We start from the raw sequence: 24,299 nt of genomic DNA on the forward strand, positions 1-24,299 counted from the left end.
AATGAAAATAAAATGCAAGTATGTTTCTGTATATCTCGTACATTGTGTTTTTACAGGGCTTTCTAATGACTTAGAACTTCATATCTTCTATAAAGTTAGTTTTTTTGCATCACTTTATTTCATGTTATGAGTTCTGCCTGTCTGCTGCCCATCACTTTCCATCACTTTCCATCACTTTCCATCACTTTCTGGATTCTCCTATACTGTTGTACTTTCAATTTGTAAGGACTATGTATCCCATGGTTCCTTGTTACTGGCAAGCAGTAATTCCTGTACTGACTCTGCCTCCTAAAACTCCTCCTTCTCCTCCCAGCACTTCTGTAGTTCAGAAGGCAGATGTTTCTTCAGATTAGGCGACCTGTAAGATTTTGTAACAGTAGTGACGTTCCGTCGCCGCCATCTTGCAACACCCTGCACTCGTCCACAGTAAGGATACAGTGAGAAGGTGGCAAACGGACATCTTGTTACACCCACCGGAGTTTTTCATTTCACACTTATTTTTAACAGTAAACTGAGCTTATAAAGTGAAATACAGCATTTAAAAATCCGTCTGTTTTTAGATGTTGAATTCTAAAAGCAGCGGCAAGCCTGCTGATCTCACAGATTTGTTAATATGACAGAACACCGCTGCTTTGAAAAATCAACATCAAAACAGTCTGATGGATTTCAAAATACTGTATGTCACTATATAAGCTTAGTTTATTACACTATATAAGCTGGGTTTACTGTTAAAAATAAGTATGAAATACAAGACTCCAGTGGGTGTAACAAGATGTCCGCTTGCCACCATCTCACTGTATCCTTACTGTGGACGAGTGTGGGGTGTATCAAGATGGCGGCGGCGACGGAACGTCACTTCTGTTACAAAATCTGACGAGTCGCCTAATCTGACGAAACAGGCTCTGCGAAATATGTGACAGCATTGCCTACTCACAGGGCATAGTGAATATGTGTCACAGAATTCAGGGAAGTAAATGTGTGGGAGTCAAAATAAGTTTACACACTAAAAGATAATTCAGATTAATAAGAGTAGGCTAGAAATATTTGAAATACAATATGGAAATAAATACATGATTTAAACCTAAAATGGATCCCACCCCCTCCTAAGTACTATGCTAACTATATTCTGTAAAAGGAAGATGCATATACTTGCCTATTCACTGAGCGCTTCGGTCCAGCCACGTGATCTCCTCAGTGGCCGGCTTTAGAGGAGAGGAGGGAGCACCAAGAACAGATTGAATGCCTGGGCAGTAACATCACCCTTACTATGGGGCATCCATTGCCAGCTGTCCCCCCTCTCCCCTGAAGCTGGCCACTAGGTGACCAGACCAGAATGCCCTGAGAATAGGTATACATAAGCATCTTTCTTCTACAGGGTAGATAGAATAGAAGTTAGGAGGGGGTAAAAGCAGTTTTAAACTTCATTAAATCTAGCCTGGACTTCCAATTTAAACTTTGATTACAGATACGCTTTATTAGGTTAAAAACTATTGCTTTCCAGTGCATTTCCAAGACTGGGCACAGTTTAAATCAGAAAGCACTAGATTTTCTGAGCTGTATAAGACTAATGAGCTCTTCGGTTACTGTTAATTATCAATACCAGTCAAAACATTTTTTTTGTTCTGGATAGATTTTGGAAGAGTAAATACTCATGACCAGTTTTTATTGTTTCCATGACCCCCCGCTGAGATTTTGCCCGTCTCTTGTGACAAAACAAGAAGTAAGGGGGTGGTTGTTACTGGGATAGGAAAACACAGACCGTAATAACATGAAAGCTTCAGTGTCCCCACTAAAAGGAAGAGGGGAGAAATCTCCTCAATGGACTAAAAAATTAAAAATAACAAAAAAAACCTGACAGATATACATTTCTTTCTCAATTTTTTCCAAATAATTAAAAATAAATTTTTTTTTAAAGGAAACTGAAATGCTCTTATTTTAAAGGCATATCCCACATAATAATAATAATAATAATAATAATGATAATTTAATATAATAATTCAAAATAAGCATCCAGTATTGTGAAAAAGGCAATAACACTTAAGATATTTTTCTAGGAACTCTATCCCCTAGGCCTAAAGCAACCATAGACCGTTTAGCTTGAATAGTAGATTAGGACAGAGGGGAGGCATTTCCATAATTTACTCGTCATTTGCTCAAACCATTTCAAAACCCCCTCACATGCTAGCTTGGGAAGCACACCTTCAGAAACAATGTGATCTGGACACATGGCACAGGGCCTTCTCTAGATCCTATAATGGTATCCTCAACACCTCCCTAATGGAAGCCAGTCTGAGAGTCATCACTAGATGGTACACGACTCCGTCAAAACTCTCCACGATCTTCCCTTCGGGTGTCCCCTCTCTGTTTCCGAGGGTGTCAGGTGAAGGGAACCATGTTGCATATATGGTGGGACTGTCCCCAAATCAGAAGCTTTTGGAACAAAATCTTCCAAATAATTTCCAAGGTAACGGGGTTCTTGATTCCCAAGTCTCCTTCAACAGTCCTCCTGAACTTCCAAAGGTTTCCTGAAATACTCTCAAAAATGTATCATCTTTATCCTCCTAGGTACCAAACTCTCCATAGCCAAAGCCTGGAAGCTCCCCAAGGTCTCCATTCGGGCGGCCAAGCGTAAGATCTCCTGGATCATGTCACAAGAGAAATTGGTGAGCTCCTTACTGGACACCTCCCACCAGTTCCAGGAGACTTGGGAACCATGGGCCAACTATGTAGGAATCCACATATCCCCAATTTCTCCCAGTCCTAAGTGCTATCAATGGTGCTCTGGTGGCGTAGCCTCTTCTTTCCTGACCTCCTTCTTCCTCCTTTCCTCTTCTGGACCTGGTCTTTCTTCCTTCCTACCTCCTTCCTACTTTCTCCGCACTAGTTCCTCCTCTCCTTGTTGCAGTTCTGTTCTTGACGCACGTTGATATTACTTTCTCCATGAGACACTTCCATTACTATGTTCCTCAAATCCTAAAACAGACTAGGGGCATAGGACAATCTCTTGTTTCTCTTTATTTGTTTTGTTTGATCCGTATGCTGGAGGGTCTTCAGAGGATAGAGCTGAGGGGGGAGCCCCTACCACTCCTCTCCTGCACAGCTAGCTCCCTCTCAGGGTGCAGTTGGTGGACAGGTCTCGGTCACCCCCCTTGGTCTCCTTCATCCTAAGCTAATGTTCCACATGCCGACTCCTCAATTCTCTAGTCACAGACATATTGCTCCAGTTATACTATATAAGTCAGTCTCTATGGATGTTTACTTGATGTTCTTTATGTCATCGCATCAATGTTACTTTTATGAAAATCCAATAAAAATCTGTGTAAGTAAAAAGTTGATTAGGAAAGGGGGAGTTAAAGAAACAAGCAAAAAATTAAATAAAATCAAATCAAAATAAAAGAATTTAAGGTCACACTAAAGCTTTCCACCAACTACCAGGTGCAAGAGAACTGAGCTACACTGGGGAACATGCCCATAGGGCATTTTGGGGTGCATTTTTAACTAGTCATTAACACCAGTCTAACTCCCATACGAACGCTATAGGGAGCATTTGTTAAGCATTAGGGCTTGTTCACACTTAACTAAATTTCTAACTCTGTGCCAAAAAGCAAAAAATGGCCTGGTCGAGAAGGGGGGGGGGGGGGGGGTCAATTTTCCGGAGCTGAAGTGGTTAGTGAACATACCGTATAATGTTATAGACCTTTTATAATATAGTTATAACCATGCAGGCACCACAACTACTTTTGTGCTTTGTTTTCAAAATGAGCTTTCTCACCTTTTTAGAAGGTTAATTTCTGTCATGTGACCACACATCTCTTCTTCCTGATAGTTGGGGGTGGAGTTACAGAACAATGTGCAAACACCCAGTGTGCCTGTATTCCATAGTTTGTTCAGCCTGAGGCAAGAGGTAGGCTAAGCTTGAGCAGAGGGCTTGTTTAAGAGTCAGGCTGTGATTGAGAGATAGTGTGTCAGAGGCAGGCTGTGATTGGTTGGCGGGCATGGTGGCTGAGCAAACTATCCAATACATTGATGCTGTTTGTCTGCACAGTGTCCTCTACCTTTTGAACAGCCAACCAAAGGATGAAAACTGATCATGCTAACACAGATTAGCTTTTTTACTTGTGATCAGTTTAGAACAAGAAAGAAAGGTGACTGTCAGGATCAACCAGGTACTTTGGATGGAAGTAGTACATAAAAATGATTAGAAACTATGATTTATAAAATACAATTATGTGAACACATGCATAGAAAAAAAAATATTTGGGAAACATACACTTTAACCACTTCAGCCCCAGAAGGATTTACCCCCTTAATGACCAGGCCATTTTTGTGATACGGCACTGCGTTATTTTAACTGACAATTGCAGGGGCGTGCGCTGTACCCTAATAAAATCTATGTCCTTCTTTTTTTTCCCCACAAATAGAGCTTTCTTTTGGTGGTATTTGATCACCTCCTGCGTTGTTTGTTTTTTTGGGGGTTTTTTTTGTTTTTTTTTTGCGCTATGAACAAAAGAAGACCGATAATTTTGGGAAAAAAAAATATTTTTTTACTTTCTGCTATAAAACATATCCAATAAAAAAATAAACTAATTTCTTCATCAATTTAGGCCAATATGTATTCTGCTACATATTCTTGGTAAAAAAATAAGCGTATATTGATTTGGTTATAGTGTCTACAAACTACGGGATAGATTTATGGACTTTTAAATTATTTTTATTGTTTTTACTACTAATGGCGGCGATCAGCGATTTTTAGCTGGACTAAATGCGACATTGCGGCGGACAAATCTGACCCTAAGTGACACGTTTTGGGGACCACTGACACCAATACAGTGATCAGCGCTAAAAAAAACACACACACTGATCCCTGTATAAATGACACTGTCAGGGAAGGAGTTAACTACAGGGGCGATGAAACGGTTAAATATGTTCCCTCAGTGTGTTTCTAACTGTGTGGGGGAAGTATTGACAGGAAGAACACAGAGATTGTCTGTTGCTAGTAATCAGAAAAAGCAATCTCCATGTTCTCCCCTATCAGAACGGGTTTACATAGGCAGATCCCCGTTCTGCCTCTCTGTGAAGCGACTGGGGTGGCTGGTGGACATCGGGTCCGCTGGACACGCGCATCGGCTCCTCCTCCATGCAGCGGGCGTGCACCAACACTTTCTATTGCATTAAACAGCATACAGGTACGTTGTTTCGTGCAATAGAGCCGCCCTGCCACTGTATATATGCGGTGGGCGGTCCTTAAGTTGTTAAATTGTAGTCACTTATTTAAAGTCCTACAGCATAGTTGCCAACATTGGGAAAAAAAAATTCGGGACACTTTTTTTGGCTGTAGGCGGAGTCAGCCTATAATTAGGGGGCGGGGCATGTGTTAGTAGGTGTGATATATTAAGAAGGAAAAATGCGGCGCGCGAAGCGCGCCGCGCAAAAAAATGGGCGTGGTTTACGTGAAATAGTGGGCGTGGCTTACATGGGCGTGGCTAAATGGGTGTGGTTAGAGTCTGAGATGAATGAGGGATGCAGAGGGAAAGGGGGGTAGAGGGATGGAGGGACAGCAGACCCAGATCCTACACCATAATAGCAATGTGTATTCCAGAGTTTAACAATCAGCAGATAAAGATACTCCAAACACCTGGTGTTAGCACTTCAATCATCCCGGCACCATGGTTGTTATAATGTCAGGATGATTGAAGCGCATTATTACTATTATTACATTGTAATATAAATAATGAAATCATTCAACTCACCATAATGCAGAATCAGTGGGACCCCTGAGCGTGTCACCTGCCACGTCGCCTGCCACCAGATGCCATCAGGTTCCCCCAGCAGAGTCTGTCCTTACATAAGATGCCCCCAGCAGAGGGGGGAGAAGGGGGTGCAGGTATGTTGGTGACACAGGGGGGAGAGGGGGGTGCAGGTATGGTGGTGACACAGGGGGGGAGAGGGGGGGTGCAGGTATGTTGGTGACACAGGGGGGGAGAGGGGGGGTGCAGGTATGTTGGTGACACAGGGGGGACAGGGGGGTGCAGGTATGGTGGTGACACAGGGGGGACAGGGGGGTGCAGGTATGGTGGTGACACAGGGGGGAGCAGGTATGGTGGTGACACAGGGGGGAGAGGGGGGTGCAGGTATGGTGGTGACACAGGGGGGAGAGGGGGGTGCAGGTATGGTGGTGACACAGGGGGGGAGAGGGGGGTGCAGGTATGTTGGTGACACAGGGGGGGAGAGGGGGGTGCAGGTATGGTGGTGACACAGGGGGGGAGAGGGGGGTGCAGGTATGGTGGTGACACAGGGGGGAGAGGGGGGTGCAGGTATGGTGGTGACACAGGGGGGAGGGGGGAATCAGGTATGGTGGTAACATGGGGGGAGGGGGGTGCAGGTATGGTGGTGACACGGGGGGGGGGAGAGGGGGGTGCAGGTATGTTGGTGACACAGGGGGAGGGGGGAATCAGGTATGGTGGTGACACAGGGGGGAGAGGGGGGTGCAGGTATGTTGGTGACACAGGGGGGAGGGGGGAATCAGGTATGGTGGTGACACAGGGGGGAGGGGGGGGGTGCAGGTATGTCGGTGACACAGGGGGGGAGAGGGGGGTGCAGGTATGTTGGTGACACAGGGGGGAGGGGGGAATCAGGTATGGTGGTGACACAGGGGGGAGGGGGGGTGCAGGTATGTCGGTGACACAGGGGGGGGAGAGGGGGGTGCAGGTATGTTGGTGACACAGGGGGGAGGGGGGAATCAGGTATGGTGGTGACACAGGGGGGAGAGGGGGGTGCAGGTATGTTGGTGACACAGGGGGGAGGGGGGAATCAGGTATGGTGGTAACATGGGGGGAGGGGGGTGCAGGTATGGTGGTGACACAGGGGGGAGGGGGGAATCAGGTATGGTGGTAACATGGGGGGAGGGGGGTGCAGGTATGGTGGTGACACAGGGGGGAGGGGGGAATCAGGTATGGTGGTAACAGGGGGGGAGGGGGGTGCAGGTATGGTGGTGACATCATCATGGTGTGCAAGAGGGGAGCCAGGACCATCAATGTCCCCAGCCAGCGGAGCCCCAGTCCATCCATGCTGGACCTCAGCCTTTGAGAAGTGTACTGCAGGGAAAGCTCCAAGCCTCCCATACACTGAGTACACCCCCTCCCCCTATCTCTCCTCTCCCCCACTACACTGACAGGCCACTACTCACAGTGTCAGACAACTCCTGAACAGCCAGATGAAAGCCTCCCTTCTTCCCTCCCGTCACTCCCACTCTGCCCTGAGCTCCGTTGGACACGGGGGGGGGGGAGGGTGACGGCGGTGGAGGCTGATCACGTCTTCCTTGTGTGCAGTGTAGAGCGGGGAGGGGTTGCCAATCCCTCCAACCAATAGGCTTCAGTGTACAATAGAATTTTCTATTTGTACACTGAAGAGAGAAGCGGATTGGCTGCCCCTTTCCCCTGCACTGAACACAAGGGGAACATTGTGACTGACTCGTGGAGGCAACGGCGGCCATTTTTGTGGAGCCGTTGCCGTTTTTTACAAAAACACTCACGATTTTCTCGGGACAAACCCCAAAAATTCGGGAAAACACCCGGGACAAAATTAAATCGGGACAAGGGTCCCAAAATCGGGATTGTCCCGGGAAAATCGGGACTGTTGACAACTATGCTACAGATACAGTGAGTGTAGTGTACAGGGAGTGAATGTAGCCACCATAAGACAGGAGATGTACTACCGGCCAATCCCGACATGAAAATGAAGGAATACAAGTTTTGAAAAAAAAAAAGAAAAACGCATGCAACCGCTATATCCAATAATTGGTAAGCTACAATCTATACACTTTTTTTGTTTTGGGGTTTAGTTTCACTTTAACACTGACAGGGGTGCTTACAATGGTCCACTTTTATTTGTTTATGCAAAACCTTTATCCTTTAAAAAATGTTAGCTGGCATTAGACTCTAATTTATTAGTTAAGTCCAACAAAATCTGCAAGTGTATCGAACACTACCCTCTCCCCAAACTTGCAATGCTGCTGTCCAAGGGTGGCTCCACTGCTCCTCCGGAGCCACCCCCCATGAAGTGGGTGTGTTACTGGCCAGATCACCAGGAAGAAAACGAATGCAGCCACCACATTTAAGGATTGTTAAACTGTAATATATTTGTTTTTTGTTTTTGGGTTTAGAGATGCTTCAAGAGCAATCTATAACCAGCTTTGAAAATTGCACAGTACAGTTGTATAGTTCTACAAGAGGGGTACTTGGGGAGGAAAGCAGGACAACTGGCAGTATACTAGGATTATATAAATTCTGTATGAACAGAATACACCAGGTAAGAAGGGGTTAATTAGATACATTTTATCTTTAATCAATTAGCGAATCAGTAAATTGTATAGGGAGAGTCGCTTAAAGGTGCACTCTGGACTAAATGGTCATAGCATCTGGTGGAACACCTGCTCCTGCCATCTGTTAGACTTGGCCAGCTTGGTCCGCTATATAACAGGACATGGAAAATGAATGTTACCTTGGGTTCACATGGAAAGTCATTTGAGTTTTTTTTTTTTTTCATCCATTTACAGTTTTAATAAGGTGAAAAGCTAGTGAGAAAGCTAATGATTAATGATCGGTGTGGCTAGTACGCCTTCTCTGTGTGTTTAGAAACTACCAAAGACAATTTTCGGCTGTGTTTTGTGCACAGAATATGTGCAGAGGCTTAGTAATTGTACATTAGTATTGGTTAAAGTTGGTTTGAGTCTTCAGTGTCCAGCGCATGCTGATGTCCACTTAAAGTACAAAGGTTTGGCATTATTTTTGTGTCTTTCGTTTTTTTTTTTTTTTTTTAAATATATCCATTTTGGGAAAGATATGGCATTTTCAGTAAGGAGTGTAAAGAGCAATTATGATATAAACATTTGAAATAACTTACAGCAACTAGCCAAATTCATTACATAAAAGGAAATCCAGCAGCTATAGAGTAGAGAAATGTGTGCATCATTTCTGCAACACCTTACTAAATAAGCCTGATGCTATGCACATTCTTCCATTGCACACATTGCATTAAAAAGGAATACTGTGAAATAAAAATGAATTTCCATTATGGCAATTTTTCCATAGTTCCATTGTTCCTGCTTGGACCAGTGTAACTATTTTTGAGCCATGCTTGTGGATCCCAGTGGAAGCTGGAAATCACTGTAGCATGCACAGCTGCCAATCGTTTCCAGGTCCTGTGCCGAGCATCTGCCCTGCTGTATTGTGAACACAAGAGGTTGCCCGCTTGACATGGGCACCATTTAACCACTTGAGCCCTGGAAGATTTTGGCTGCTCAATGACCAGGCCATTTTTTGCGATACGGCACTGCGTTGCTTTAACTGCCAATTGCGCAGTCGTTCGACGCTGTACCCAAACAAAATTGATGTCCTTTTTCCCCACAAATAGAGCTTTCTTTTGGTGGTATTTGATCATCTCTGCGGTTTTTTATTCTTTGCACTATAAACAAAAAAAAGAGCGTCAATTTTGAAAAAAAAAACACTTTTTTGTACTTTTTGCTATAATAAATATCTCCATTTTTTTTTTAAAAAAGCTATTTTTTTCCTCAATTTAGGCCGATCTGTATTCTTCTAAAAATTTTTGGTAATAAAAATCGCAATAAGCGTATATTGATTGGTTTGCGCAAGTTATAGGGCCTACAAAATAGGGGATAGATTTATGGCAGTAATGGTAATGGCGGTGATCTGCAATTTTTATTGGGACTGCAACATTATGGTGGACACATCAGACACTTTTAACACATTTTTGAAACCATTGAAAATTATACAGCGATCAGTGCTATAAAAATGCAGTGATTACTGTGTAAATGTCACTGGCATGGAAGGGGTTAACACTAGGGGGCGATCAAGGGGTTAACTGTGTCCCCTAGTGTGTGTTCTAACTGTGGGGGGAGGGGACTGAGTAGCAGATCATGGTTCCTAGCTATTAGGGACTCACGTCCCTGTTCTGCCTCTCATGCCCGCGATCACGTGCGGCCGCCGGCCACGAGCATCGGTACCCCCGCAATGCAGCAGGCACGCACGCGCGCCTGCTATCCCGCTTAAAGGAGCTGATGTACAGCTACGACTGTTCGCGAGATCGTGCCAACCTTCCGCGGTATAATGACGGCGGCTGGTCGGCAAGTGGTTAAGGAACACTCTTTTTCAATGACTGCAAAGCATTCTCTGATTGGATGAGGTGGGGCTGAATCATCGCTGTCTCTAACTTGTACAATCGGAGAACACTTTGCACTCATTGATAAAATGCGAAGTGTTCTTGGAATAGGGCTTGTGCCGAGAGGGAACAGCCCCACAGGGATCGATATTTCGCTGGTGCCTGCTGAAACTGCCAAATTTTGATCTGTATATGGCCAGCTTTAGACTCCCTGTCATGATCTTTGGTTTTACCTGCAGTGCCCCCTGAAGATTAAGTCTAAACTCCAGGCATAAGAACATTGATTTAAACGCGCCCACTGCTGCAAAAATTAAAAGCCTGCAGCTGCTGACTTTTAATAATAGGACACTTACTTGTCCTGGAGTCCAGCGATGTCAGCAAGCAGCTGATGTTTCCATCAGCTGTCGGGTGCATGCCGCTGCCGTAGCCAGCAAGGGAACCCAGTAGTGAAGAATTACAGCTTCACGCCGGGTCCCTACTGCGCATGCACAAAGAACCTGCTGCGCTCTCAATAATGGCGCGGCAGGGGGGGAAAAAGGTGGGAGCTGAGCAGTGACGTCAACAATATCCCCCACCCCCCAAAAGCTGCCAAATGCGGCACCGGAGGGGGGGGGGGGGAGGAGACAAATGAGCAGAAGTTCCACTTTTAGGGTTAAAACTCCACTTTAAATATACCCTTCAGTCCCAACAAAGACTGTATATACAGTCTGTGTGCACTGAATGCTGTTGCACACTCAAATATTAGCTTGCAAAACTAGTGGTGGCACTGCGCTGAGTCAGCTGATACAGAAGCAGAGGTATGGGATCCACCCGCTACAGATTGGCTGCAGAAAGCTATGGGAGGGCAAATACAAGACCAGTCACGCTACTCAAGAAGAGGAAGCAGCACTGACTGGTCTGTATTAAAGAGGAACTGCAGTCTGCTCACATAATTTGTAATAAAAATATCTTTGCCATTCTGAAGCTTCCCTCCAACCACGTTACATATTAGTTTAGATATACTGTGATTCTGTACTTGCCAAATATACAGCAGAAATCTCCCTCCAGTAAGTCTGCCTGCAGCCATTTTAACTGTGGGCAGCTGAAGCTGCTGCCTGTTCACTTCCTGGATTTGCACAGTCACACTGCAGCCCTGCGGCTTTCATTGGCCCTCTTATGACTCATCCCCCCTCCCTTCTGGCAAACTCTCACAAGAGTTAGAGAGCTGTGCATGATGTCATAGCCTAGGCCAAGGGTAGGCAATCTTTTGAGCACAGTGTGCGGAAAAAAGGTTTTCAAAGAAATTGAGCGTGCCAATTTTATAACAAAAAAATGTAAACTTCACACTCTCAATCACGAAAAGGATTTTTTATAAAGTAAATGCTGTAAACTACTTTAGTAACATCCTGCACTCTCACGCCTCAGATTAGTCCCAATTCATGCACCTTCACACCTCAGATCACTGTCCCCCCTGCAAATCTGTTTCACCACTGTACCCCCCTGCTCATCTGCCCCACCACTGTAACCCCCTGCACATTTGCCCCACCACTGTACTACCCTGCACATCTGCCCCACCACTGTACTACCCTGCACATCTGCCCCACCAGTGTACCCCCTTTCTCATCTGCCCCACCAATGTGCAGGGGGTTACATTGGTGGGGCAGTTGTGTAGGGGGTTACATCTGCCCCACCACTGTACCACCCTGCTCTTCTGTCCCATCACACTAACCCCCTGCTCATCTGTCCCACCACTGTACCTCCTACACATCTGTCCCACCTCTGTAACCCCTGCTCCTCTGCCTCACCGCTGTAACCCCCTGCTCATCTGTCCCACCAATGTACCTCCTTTCTCCTCTGCCCCAACACTGAACCCCCCTGCTCATCTGTCCCACCAGTGTAACCCCCTGCTCATCTGTCCCACCAGTGTAACCCCCTGCTCATCTGTCCCACCAGTGTAACCCCCTGCTCATCTGTCCCACCAGTGTAACCCCCTGCTCATCTGTCCCACCAGTGTAACCCCCTGCTCACCTGCCCCATCACTGTACCCCCTTGCTTTTCTGTCCCACCGCTGAACCCCCTTCTGACCCCTTCCAGCACTGTACCTTCTGCACATTTTCCCCACCACTGTAACCCCCCTGTTCATCTGCCCCATCAATGTACCCCTTTTCTCATCTGCCCCACCACTGTACCTCCCTGCACATCTGCTCCACCGCTGTATCCCCATGATCTTCTGTCTCACTACGGAATCACTTTCTCATCTGTCCTAACACTGAACCCATCTGCTCATCTGCCCCACCACTGTAATCCGCTTTCTCATCTGCCCCACCAATGTACCTCCTGCACATCTGTCTCACCTCTGTACCCCCCTGCTTTCCTGCCCTACCACTGTAACCTCCTGGTCATCTGCCCCACCAATACACTTCCTTTCACATCTGCCCCACTGCTCTACCCCCCTGCTCATCTGGCTCAGCACTGAACCCCCCTGCTCTTCTGTCCCACTGCTAGTGGTGGAACTTCAGCTTGAACATTCTATATGTCTTGATAGATTGGGGAGGGTTTAGGTCTTGTGTCAGATTTCTATTGCTGTGATTCTAAAGGCTGAAGGTTTTTTACCTTTGTGCATTCTATGCATGAAAGTAAAACAAAAAACATTCAGTGTGCAGTCCTCCCAGCCCCCCCTTATAATGATGCCTATCCAGCGATGTAGACGAGAGTAGAAACTCTCCTGGGTCTCTGACTCCTCATTGTCTGAGACACACCAGCAGGAGCTGGGGGCAGTGCCCAGTGATGAGGGAGCAGGGGCCGAGCCGTGCTCTGTGTGTCTTTTATAGATGCACACAGGTGGCTCAGGAGTGAGCATGCACAAGTACCCCCAGAGAAAGCAGCTTGCTATGGGGGCACTCAGCAGGGGGGAGGGGCCAGGAGCACCAGTGGGGGACCTGGGAAGAGGAGGATCGGGGCTGCTCTGTGCAAAACCATTACACAGAGTAGGCAAGTATAACATGTTTGAGATTAAAAAGAAAAAAATAACCTTTACAAACACTTTAAAGGAGAAGTATGGCCAAAGCTCTTTTGCCCATACTTCTGTGGCTTACAGTAGTGAATTTAGTTCTGCACTTCTGTGACCCATATTCAGTTAAAAGCGGGCTAAAGCCTGCTGTCAGCTGGCATCACAGAGCCAGTCCTGGCTTGCTGCTGAGAGCCCGAGACAGCTTCTTCCGCACCCTCCCAAACCCATCACCCCAGTGAGCACTGAAGGGGCAGAGAATAGAGCTGCTGACTTGACAATCACTGGCTCTCTGTTAACCAAAGACTGAGAACTGAGCGATCAGCGGCCTTTGATCGCTCAGCTCTCTGTGTAGAGCCGGCAGGGGACAGATGCAGCATTGGGACAATGCTACAGCCATCTAGGTGAATATGAATGTTTGTTTTTTATTCCCATAATTCCCTTTTAAGGATTTTAATTCTAATTGTATTTATATTTATCTGACACAACTACATTGTAGTATATGCCACAGGTTTCCTGCACATCCTCTTTTTCTTTTTAGCCAGTTGTCAATTTGACATGTTACGCATAGTGATAGTGCCACATATATATTTTTTTATTCTATAATATGCTCAATGCTGTCTAGATTTGCTAACCTAAATAAAACCCTTTTGCTCATTGGTATTGCAGTGGAATACAAGCCTTCCATCATGGAAGAGCTGGAAATGTATTAGTTGGATGGCAGACTACAGACTTGGCAGAGCTATAGAACACACACTCTGCTGGCAAAAGCTGCTGATTTACTGTAATAACTTGCTTGGCGCAGTGTCTGAAGCCATATTTTCTGTTTCTTCTGCAAGTAGCATGACCCCGTGGCAAATTTCAAAACAAAAGCTACTTTTGCTTTATCTGCTGCATCAATTAAATTGTCAGATGATGTAGCAGCGTTTTGAATGTTCGTACTTTGCTGCAGAGAATAATTCTATTTCATGCCAGCTTAAATCCCTATTAGTGTGTGTGACATTTACTGATAATTTAACTTTCTTTTGAAGAGTGCACCATGAAAATCAAACAATGCTTCAGATATTTATATGGATTACTATTGATCTATTGGCTTCTCATTTTATTTGTGCCTTCTGTATAAGTAAATTCAGGGAACGCAATTCTGATAAGATTTAAATGACAGAAGTATGTAAGGTGTCTGGTTTTCATTTATTATTATTCTTGTTTTGCAGGAGTAGTTATGTTCTCAAATTTAGATCTGTTGTTTTGTTCATTTAGGGCAAGATGACAGGTTCTTTTGATTAAAAAAAAAAATCCTTTATTTGCTGATGCCTCTAGGGCTCATGCACACTAGCAAAAGCTTTATGTATTCCGGTGCCCGGGAGGCACTGGTGGCATGTACAGTTCACTGCCAGCAGCCCTGTCAAAATCAATCACAGTCTGAAATAGAGTGCCTTGAAAAAGTATTCATACCCCATTGAAATTTTCCGCATTTTACAACCAATAACATAAATGTATTTTATTTGGATTTTATGTGATAGACCAGCACAAAGCGGCACATAATAGTGAAGTGGAAGAAAAATTATAAATGGTTTTCACATTTTTATTAGAACAAATATCTGAAAAGTGTGGCGTGCATTTGTATTCAACCCCCCTGAGTCAATACTTTGAAGAACCACCTTTCACTGCAATTGCAGCTAGTCTTTTTGGGTATGTCCTTACCAGCTTTGTACATCTAGAGTGAAATTTTTGCCTATTCTTCTTTGCAAAATAGCTCAAGCTTAGGCTCTCAATTGGATTTAGGTCTGTACTTTGATTGGGCCATTCTAACACATGCATATGCTTTGATCTACGCCATTCCATTGTAGCTCTGGCTGTGCGATTAGGGTCGTTGTCCTGCTGGAAGGTGAACCTCCACCCTAGTCTCTAGTCTTTTGCAGACTCTAACAGGTTTTCTTCTAAGATTGCCCTGTATTTGGCTCCATCCATCTTCCTATCAACTCCGACCAGCTTCCCTGTCCCTGCTGAAGAAAAGCATCCCCACAACATGATGCTGTCACCACCATGTTTCACGGTGGGGATGGTGTGTTCAGGTTGATGTGCAGTGTTTAGTTTTCCGCCACACATAGCGTTTTGCTTTTAGGCCAAAATGTTCAATTTTGGTCTCATCTGACCAAAGCACCTTCTTCCACATGTGTGCTGTGTCCCCCACATGGCTTCTCGCAAGCTGCATACAGGACTTCTTATGGCTTTCTTTCAACAATGGTTTTCTTCTTGCCACTCTGCCATAAAGGCCAGATTTGTGGAGTGCACGACTAATAGTTATCACGTACCCGGTGCTGGAGGCCAATGGAGAGAGGGCTTCCCTTGCGGCTAAGTTCCAGACTTCCCTGGAGGTGAGACAGGAGGAGGAGTCGGGCGCAAAGTAGCACAGGTCTCCTGCGGAGTTTCTTGCAGAAGAATTCAGGGATACTGCAGATGTAATGAGCAGAGGCTGCAAGCAGATGGCACCTGTGATGTGTGGCAGGTCTGCAGAATCACAGTTTTGGAAGAATAGTCAGTACAAGCCAGGATCAGGGGCCAGGTGAAAAACAGAGCAGATGAAGTCAGGTGGATAGCCGAGATCAAACACAGAAGCAGGCAGAGGGTATCTGTAAGACAAGCTGAGGTCGAAGACTGGAGCAAGCAGGAGACAGGGCAGAAACAAGCCGGGTCATTAACGAAGGATCACAGGAGCAAGGGAACACAGGAACACAGGTAACAAGCTGATGATCAAACAGCACTTCAGTCAAGGGCTGGCTTCTTTTATAAAGGCCCATGTGATGTGCTGGCGGAGACGCTGGGTCCTAGAGCCCGTCTCCTGCCCTGACAGATGCTGGGTCCTAGAGTCCTCCTCCTGCCCTGACAATAGTTGTCCTGTGGACAGATTCTCCCACTTGAGCTGTGGATCTCTGTGGCTCCTTCAGAGTTACCATGAGACTCTTGGCTGCTTCTCTGATTTAATGCTCTCCTTGCCCAGCCTGTCAGTTTAGGTGGATGGCCAAGTCTTGGTAGGTTTACAGTTGTCCCACATTCTTTCCATTTTCAAATGATGGATTGAACAGTGCTCCATGAGATGTTCAAAGGTTGGGATTTTTTTTATAACCTAACCCTGCTTTAAACTTCTCCAACTTTATCCCTGGTGTGTTCCTTGGCCTTCATCATGCGGTTTGTTCACTAAGGTTCTCTAACAAACCTCTGAGGGCTTCACAGAACAGCTCTATTTATACTGAAATTAAATTACACACAGGTAGACTCTATTTGCGAATTAGGTGACTTCTGAAGGCAATTGGTTCCACCAGATTTTAGTTAGGGGTATCAGAGTAAAGGGGGCTGAATACAAATGCACGCCACACTTTTGAGATATTTATTTTTAAAAAAAAAATTGAAAACCATATATCATTTTCCTTCCACTTCACAATTATGTGCCACTTTGTGTTGGTCTATCATATAAAATCCCAATAACATAAATTTACATTTTTGGTTGTAACATGACAAAATGTGGAAAATTTCAAGGGGTATGATTAATTTTTCAAGGCACCGTATATGGCTGTATGCTGTTCCAAGCAGTACACGCACTGAGGGCAGTATGCACCAAACGTGGAATGTCTGCGTTCGGGGCATATGTCTCAGAGCGCGTACAGCCCTGAATGCAGGCGCTAATCAAAATAGGGTGCAGCCACTGCATATTTCAACCTGTCACCTGTTTTTGATAGGGCTGCCAGCAGCGGGCTGCACATGTATGTTCGCTAAAATACAGTATACACTATATGGGCAAAAGCACCCCATACAAGGTGGTATCAAAAAGTTTTGAGACTAGCTTTGTTTACAAGAAAGTACTTTATTTATCTACGTTTACACACTATTGCCTTCGAAATAGTCCCCTTGCACAGCAATACAGCTCTCCCAGCGTTCCAGACACTTCTGGAATGTGTCCTGGGAGTCTTCTTTTCAAATCGTGTCAAGCACCTTCTGCTATTCGGGCTGGATATCCGCAATGGTGTCAAAACGGCAACCTTTGGGTTTGATCTTCAACTCCTTGCAGCATCGCTGTGAACTTGCTGAATCATGGCAAATTACTCTGTGGCAGATTTGCCCAGTTTCACGCAGAATTTCTCATTTGATCTTTGTTTTAACTTGCTGTCTGTGATAAAATAGCAGTAGTGGTAATGCATGTGGTCAGATTAGCACCAGTTGTACAGCTCCCGATGCACACGGGATGTCTTTTGGCACACTGACTTATGAAGGTCGTTGCTCCCTGTGACTGTGTGTGCAGCCTTGTGCTGCCATCTGTTGACGTGCTACAAAACTAGTCTTAAAACTTTTTGATACCACCTTGTATGCATAAGCCCATATCGTACTTCCTTTCTGCTCTGTTGCTTCTTTGGAGCTGTTGGTAAATACCCAGTGATTACAGGTTTGGTGGAGCATGTGACCTCCTTCCCAGGATGCAGTGTTTGGCAATTAGGGTAAAGTTACAGGTACCCTTTTAAGAAAACCACCCACTCATTGATGCCTTCCTTACTGTTCCCTACTTTTCTGGCCCTCTGTTGGGTCTGGGAGTTCAAAACCAATGGCTCTCAAACCTGTCCTCATGTACCCCCAACAGGCAATGTTTGCAGGTTTTCCTTTATCTTTGCACAGGTGCTTTAAATCAGAGTCAATGGCTTGGCATTTTCGACAGCTATTTTATCTAAGAGAAATTCCTGTTGGGGGTACTTGAGGACATCGTTGAGAACCACTGTTCTAAACCACCTCCATGTCAGACGGTGTCTGAGGTTACACAGGGTTAACTTCTTCCTCATCAGATGACTCGCAGCGATTTTTGCCCGCAATTCAAATCGTCTGTGTGAACAGAGCCTTAATGGCAGTGGGCCATATTTACTGCAACTGGAGCACTCAGAATCTAGTGCATCTGTGCATGATAGTCAATCAGCTTCTAACTTTAGCTTGTTCAATTAAGCTTTGGCAATAAAATATGGAAGCTGATTGGTTTCTATGCAGAGCTGCACCAGATTTTGCACTCTCCAGTTTTAGTAAATAACCTCCAGTGTTCTTTGGATATCATACTGCCCCACCCACTGATACTGATCCCTGTGTATGTTTCATTTAGAATCTAAATTCACTTGCTCACTGGCCAGTAGGTGTGCTGGAAACATGAACTTTGCTTTAACCACCTCAATACTGGACACTTTCACCCCCTTCCTGCTCAGTCCAATTTTCCTTGTCAAAAGAAGTTTATTGAGTATACAATGTTATAAAGATACATAAAGTAAGTTTACAAGGATCTATAAAGTAAGCTCATTGTTTTACAGTAGGGTTTATATAGGTAAATATCATGAAATTTCAAATATTAAACACTGGGTTCACGTAAACCTAAATTAAAGATATATATCATTTCCTTAGTTACTTTTGTAGGTATTTAAATGATTTATACCTACTATACATATTGTTTACAGGTAGAGTGTATATAGGTCAAATAAATTCTGATAATGAGCTTTATTCGTAAGGTGGAGAAAAGGAAAGAGAAAGAAGAAAAAGGGTTGAAAGGTAGAGGTATGGTCCACAAGGTTGTCCCGCTCGTCAGTTTATTATTCTTTTTAGTTCTCTTTGAAGCCTTAGAATGGGTGTCTCTGTAAGTCATTTAATCTGTTACCATGGCAACAGGACAGAGTCATTGAAGTTTGACAGGAACTGTTGTTTTATCCAAGGATGCCAAAGTTTTTCAAATTTCGGAATTTGATTTTGATCGATGGCTACCATCTTAGCATGGGACATTGTATTATTCATTCTGTGAATTGTTTCTGCTAGTACCAATGTAGGAGATTTCCATGCCTTGGCCACTGTTTGTTTTGCAGCCGTTATTAGTTGGATCATAAGTTTGAATTGAGAGAGTGTTAACCATTCCGGTTTTAGATTAAGTAAAGTTAAATATGGATCTGGTTGTATTATTTTTTTAAATATTTTAGATGCAATCATGAAGACTTCCTTCCAGAAGGTTTGGATTACTGGGCACGTCCACCATATGTGTAAATATGTGCTTATTTCTGGGCATCCTCGAAAACAAAGAGCTGAGGTATTAGGTGAATATTTTGCCACTCTAGCGGGTACAAGGTACCAGCGAGTTAGGACTTTATAATTTGTCTCCAGTGCTAAGATGTTGGGTGAAGATGACTTAGATGTGAGCCATATGTTAGACCAGTCCGTGTCTTCTAAAGTTCGTCCCAGGTCCTCCTCCCACCTCTGAACGTAAGAGGGTCTATTAAGATTTGCCACTCCATAAAATTGATTATAAAGTGATGAAATTGTACCTTTAGCAAATGGATCTTTTGTACAGATTGATTCAAAAATGGATAATTGGGATAATGGTGTATCCCCCTTTAGGAATGGTGTATAGAAATTTTTGATTTGGAGATATCTGAATATCTCAGAGTTTGGTAGATCATATTTTTCTCTAAGCGATGGGAATGAAAGGAATGATTTAGATGCTATGAAGTCATTTAGTGTCTGAATGCCTGATGTTGTCCAAGCTTTAAAAGAATTTGGGTAGATCCATGCCGGATAAAAGGCCGGATTTCTGATAAAAGAAAGGAGAGGATTGTGTGGAGATTGTAACTGATATTTGGTTTTTAGTTTATCCCAGAGAGATAAGAAGTGTTTAGTTATGGGATTCTGAATTTTAAAGCGGTCTTTAGGATCAAGCCATAATAAATTTGATATTAATAGAGGGTCATTTTCTGAAGCCTCTATAAATACCCATAATGGGATTTCCTGTTTTGCATGGTATTTGGACAGACTGGCCAAATATGCTGCTCTGTAGTAGTTAGTAAAATTAGGGTATCCCAGGCCTCCTTTATTTTTGGGAAGATGTAGTGTGTGTATAGGTATACGTGGTTTAGAAGAGCACCATATAAACAAAGTTGCTCTTTTTTGTACTATTCTCAAAAAATAGGAAGGAATTGGAATAGGGAGGACTCTGAATAGATAAAGCAATTTGGGTAGAATATTCATTTTGATTGCATTAATCTTCCCTATCCAGGATAAAGGAAGTTGCGACCATTGTTTTATTAGATTTGTGATCTGTCTTAATACAGGAGGATAATTGGTTGAGAATAAGTCAGAATGAGATGCTGTTAAATGAATTCCAAGATATGGGATTGATTTTTCTGCCCATGTGAATGGGAGTGCAGCCCTAGCCGGGATCAATTCCATGTTTGTGAGTGAAATATTAAGCACTAGGCATTTCTTAGGATTAATCATAAGGCCGGATAGGGCTGCAAATCCATCAAGAGCTGGTATTAAGTTAGGACCAGAGACCTGTGGTGATGATAGAAAAAGTAATATATCGTCTGCAAATATACATAATTTGTGTGTAATACCTCCTACTTCAATGCCAGTTATAGTTTGGTTTGTTCTGATGTATTGGGCCATGGGTTCGAGTATAAGGGCAAATAATAAGGGAGATAATGGACAACCCTGTCGGGTACCTCTTTCGATATTAAAGGCTTCAGATTTGTATCCAGCATATTTTATATAGGCTTTGGGTTTATTATATAATGCTTTGATCCATGTTAAAAAATGGGGTCCAAAACCCCATTTTTGTAATGAATATTGCATATATTGCCAGGATACTGTGTCAAATGCCCTCTTAATATCGAGAGATAGAAAACATAAAGGGATTTTCCATTTTTTAGCAATATGTGCCAATAACACTGCCCTGCGTATATTATCGCCTGCCTGTCTATTTGGCATGAAGCCTACTTGATCTCTATGTATTAATTTTCCTATAATGCTATTGAGGCGTTTTGCTATTATTTTTGCTAATAATTTAATATCGAGGTTTAACAGAGAGATAGGCCGATAATTCACACAGGAAGTATCATCAGAAAGGGGTTTTGGGATCATACAAACAATTGCCATTAGTGTTTCTTGCCGAAAAGAATGTCCATCTAGAAGTTTGTTAAAAGTTTCAGTGAGAATGGGAGAGAGTATTTCTGAGAATGTTTTATAGTATAAAGCCGTGTAGCCGTCTGGGCCTGGTCTTTTGTTAAGTTTTAGGTCTTTTATGGCGTTAGCAACTTCATCTATAGTTATAGGCTCATCCAAACTGCTTTTTTGATTCTGAGATAACTCAGGTAAGGTTATTTTTGAGAAGAAGGATTCAGCTTCTGTAGGATTAAATTCATTGTTTGTCTTGTATAAAGTTGCGAGATGTGAGTGAAATTTATGGACTATTTTAACTGGATTACAAGTGTAAACATTTTTTGATAATTTCAAACGTATTGGTTTGAAAGATTTGTTAGTTGAATTTAATGCCTGAGCCAAATATGTACCTGGTTTGTTTGTATTCATGTAGAAATTGTGTTTGGTGCGTTTGAGGGATTAATCAACTGACTCAGTGAGAAATAGATCGTATTCCAATCTAGATTTTTCCAGATGAGATTTTGTACTCTGAGATGGATTATCTTGAAATGATATGTAGGCTGCATTAAAATTGAGTTCTAGTTTTTTTGCTAGATTTTTGCGTTCCCGTTTAAATAGTGCCATTTGTCTTTGTATTGTACCACGCAAGACAGGCTTATGAGCTTCCCACAGTGTTATTGGGGAGATGTCTGTTGTATTATTAATTGATATGTATTCCTTTAAAGCTTGTTCAATGGCCATCTGATGTAGTGGGTGTTTGAGCATTATGTCCGGTAAGTACCACGTTGGGTCATGCGCTTTTGGTATGGCTGAGGCTATAGTAGTGTATACTGCATTATGGTCAGACCACGGAATCTGAATTATATCTGATGCAATAATTTCTGGTATCATTCCTATTGTTAGAAAAATATGATCTATTCTGGTGAAGGTTTGATGAGGGTGCGAGAAATAAGTGAATTTCTTTTTCATTGGGTTACTTTCTCTCCATGAATCTACCAGATTGTATTTGGAAAGAAGTTGAGAAAAAGGTCATCTAGAGGTTATTTTGGATGGTGTAAAAGGTGATTTATCTAGAAATGGGAGGAGGACCTGGTTCGAATCCCCACACATTATCACTGTTCCTATTTTGTGTGTATTAATCACTTGTAATATATGTGAGAGGAATGGTGTAGGTTGGTTGTTAGGAGCGTAGTAGGAAATCACCGTGATTGCTGTATCCATTATATAACCCATGAGTATCAGGTATCTACCTTCTGGGTCTTTAATTTCTGATGATAAGGTGAATGATGTGGATCGGTGAAATGCAATTAGAGTTCCCCTTTGCTTGGTACAGGCAGAAGCCGTGTAAATTTGTTGATAAAAAGGAGAAATATATTTTGGAGTAGAATCTTTGGTGAAGTGTGTTTCTTGGAGGCATACTATGTGAGCCTTCTCTTTATGGAAAGTACGGAAGGCTTTGGTCCTTTTTTGAGGGACATTTATTCCCTGAACATTCAGGGAAAGTATATTCAGTGGTGCCATGGCAATAGATCAAATAGTTTTGACTTACTTTTTGTTATGCAGAGCTGACTGCGCAGATCAACCTGTGTGGACTGAAGAGATGAATAGATAGAAAAGAAACCAGTGAATTTTGGAGTAAAGAGTAAACAAAAAACATATGAGATTAGATGATACATTGTATAAATTATTTTTTGCAAATAATCACAATTTACCCGTGAAAGAGAATAAATATCTCTCTCAGGGGAATAAGTGCCTTCGTCACACTCCCACATAATATGGTTGGGAGAATGAGGAGGGCTAATGGGGGTACACGGATCTTCCGCTTACAGGATAGAAGTGCTATGTCAAAAGACATTAAAATGATGTTTCATTAATTGGAGTGCAGAATATAGTTTTTGTTGAAATTATTTATTCCAGGGTGGTTGTATATGGTTAGTCTTGCCCTAGGCTAAATAATTCAGTTAGAAAGGTACTGTTAATAACTTTGGTATTGATGAAGATAGTTTGAATTATTTTGGGATTTTAACCCTTTTAGAGTAAACAATTACATATTTTATTCATATGTAACTGTTTAGATATGTTAACTCATAAAATTGAGGTTGTATTGCTTCAGATTAGAATAAACAAAAACATAATTCTATTAACTAGTTAGGTAATAATATATTTGTTTTAAGAAAAGAAAGAAAAAGCTTCCATTACTTCTGGATTATTGAACATATTTGTCCTAAAAAGTAATAAATCAATTGTTATTACCTGAAAATATATAACTGAACAAGAATTTCCTTATTTCACTTATATATTCTAAGGCTATATGAATCAGAAGTAATAAGAAATATAACTGGAATGTAACCTGATCCCACACAGTGTGTGACTATCAGAATGCAGTTACATTCAGTTATAAATATAGGTTTTTTATAGAGAACCATCTCTTAGTATAATAAATGAAGAGATATCAGGAATTAGGATGTCAGTCCATTGAATCTTCTTGGTCCATGGATGATGTGGCATAACGGCCTCTTTTGTGAGAATGATGATTCCCATTTTGTTCTGCAATTTTCTGGGTGCTGCCTGAAGGTGAAGATGATGCCATTCTTCTGCGTGTGGGAGTGTTGCTGCTTGTGGGTTCTGTCAGATTTAATTTTAAAAGGGTTTGTTGTAGTTCATCTGCTGATCTGCTTCTGTAAATTGTACCTTGGTAGTTAAATCTGACTGAAAAGGGGAAGCCCCATTGATACATAATGTTGTGGCGTTGCAGTTCCATTAGTTGGGGTTTCATGGATCGTCTTTTAGTAATAGTAAGTTGGGATAGGTCAGCAAAAATTTGATAATTGTGTCCTTGAAAATTAAGTTCCTTTTTTTCTCTTGCAGCAATTAGTATTTGTTCTTTCGTTCTGTAATAATGAAATTTTGTGATTATATCACGTGGGGGTCCATCTTTCTTTTTGGCTGTGAGGGCTCTGTGTACTCTGTCCAGTTCTAAACGTTCAATAGGGATATCTGGCTTTAGTTCTTGTAATAGAGCAGTAATAGTAGATTGCAGGTCTGTCACAGTTTCAGGTATTCCCCTTATGCGCAAGTTTGAACGTCTGGCTCTATTTTCGTAATCTTCGAGCTTAGTTTGAAGTATTAAATTCTCTTCTTTTAATTGTTCCAATTCTGTTATATTTTCTTGGGTTGTAATTTCAATTTCATC

At 42.9% G+C, this 24,299-nt stretch overlaps 1 pseudogene; it reads left to right on the forward strand.

Moving 5' to 3' along the window:
* The first annotated feature begins 2,403 nt into the window (after positions 1-2,403).
* Positions 2,404-24,299, forward strand: part of LOC141146052 (small nuclear ribonucleoprotein G pseudogene) — a 70,815-nt pseudogene continuing 48,919 nt past the window's right edge.

Source organism: Aquarana catesbeiana, linkage group LG05 (genome assembly GCF_042186555.1).
Source record: "Aquarana catesbeiana isolate 2022-GZ linkage group LG05, ASM4218655v1, whole genome shotgun sequence".
In the NCBI taxonomy this organism is placed as follows: domain Eukaryota; kingdom Metazoa; phylum Chordata; class Amphibia; order Anura; family Ranidae; genus Aquarana; species Aquarana catesbeiana.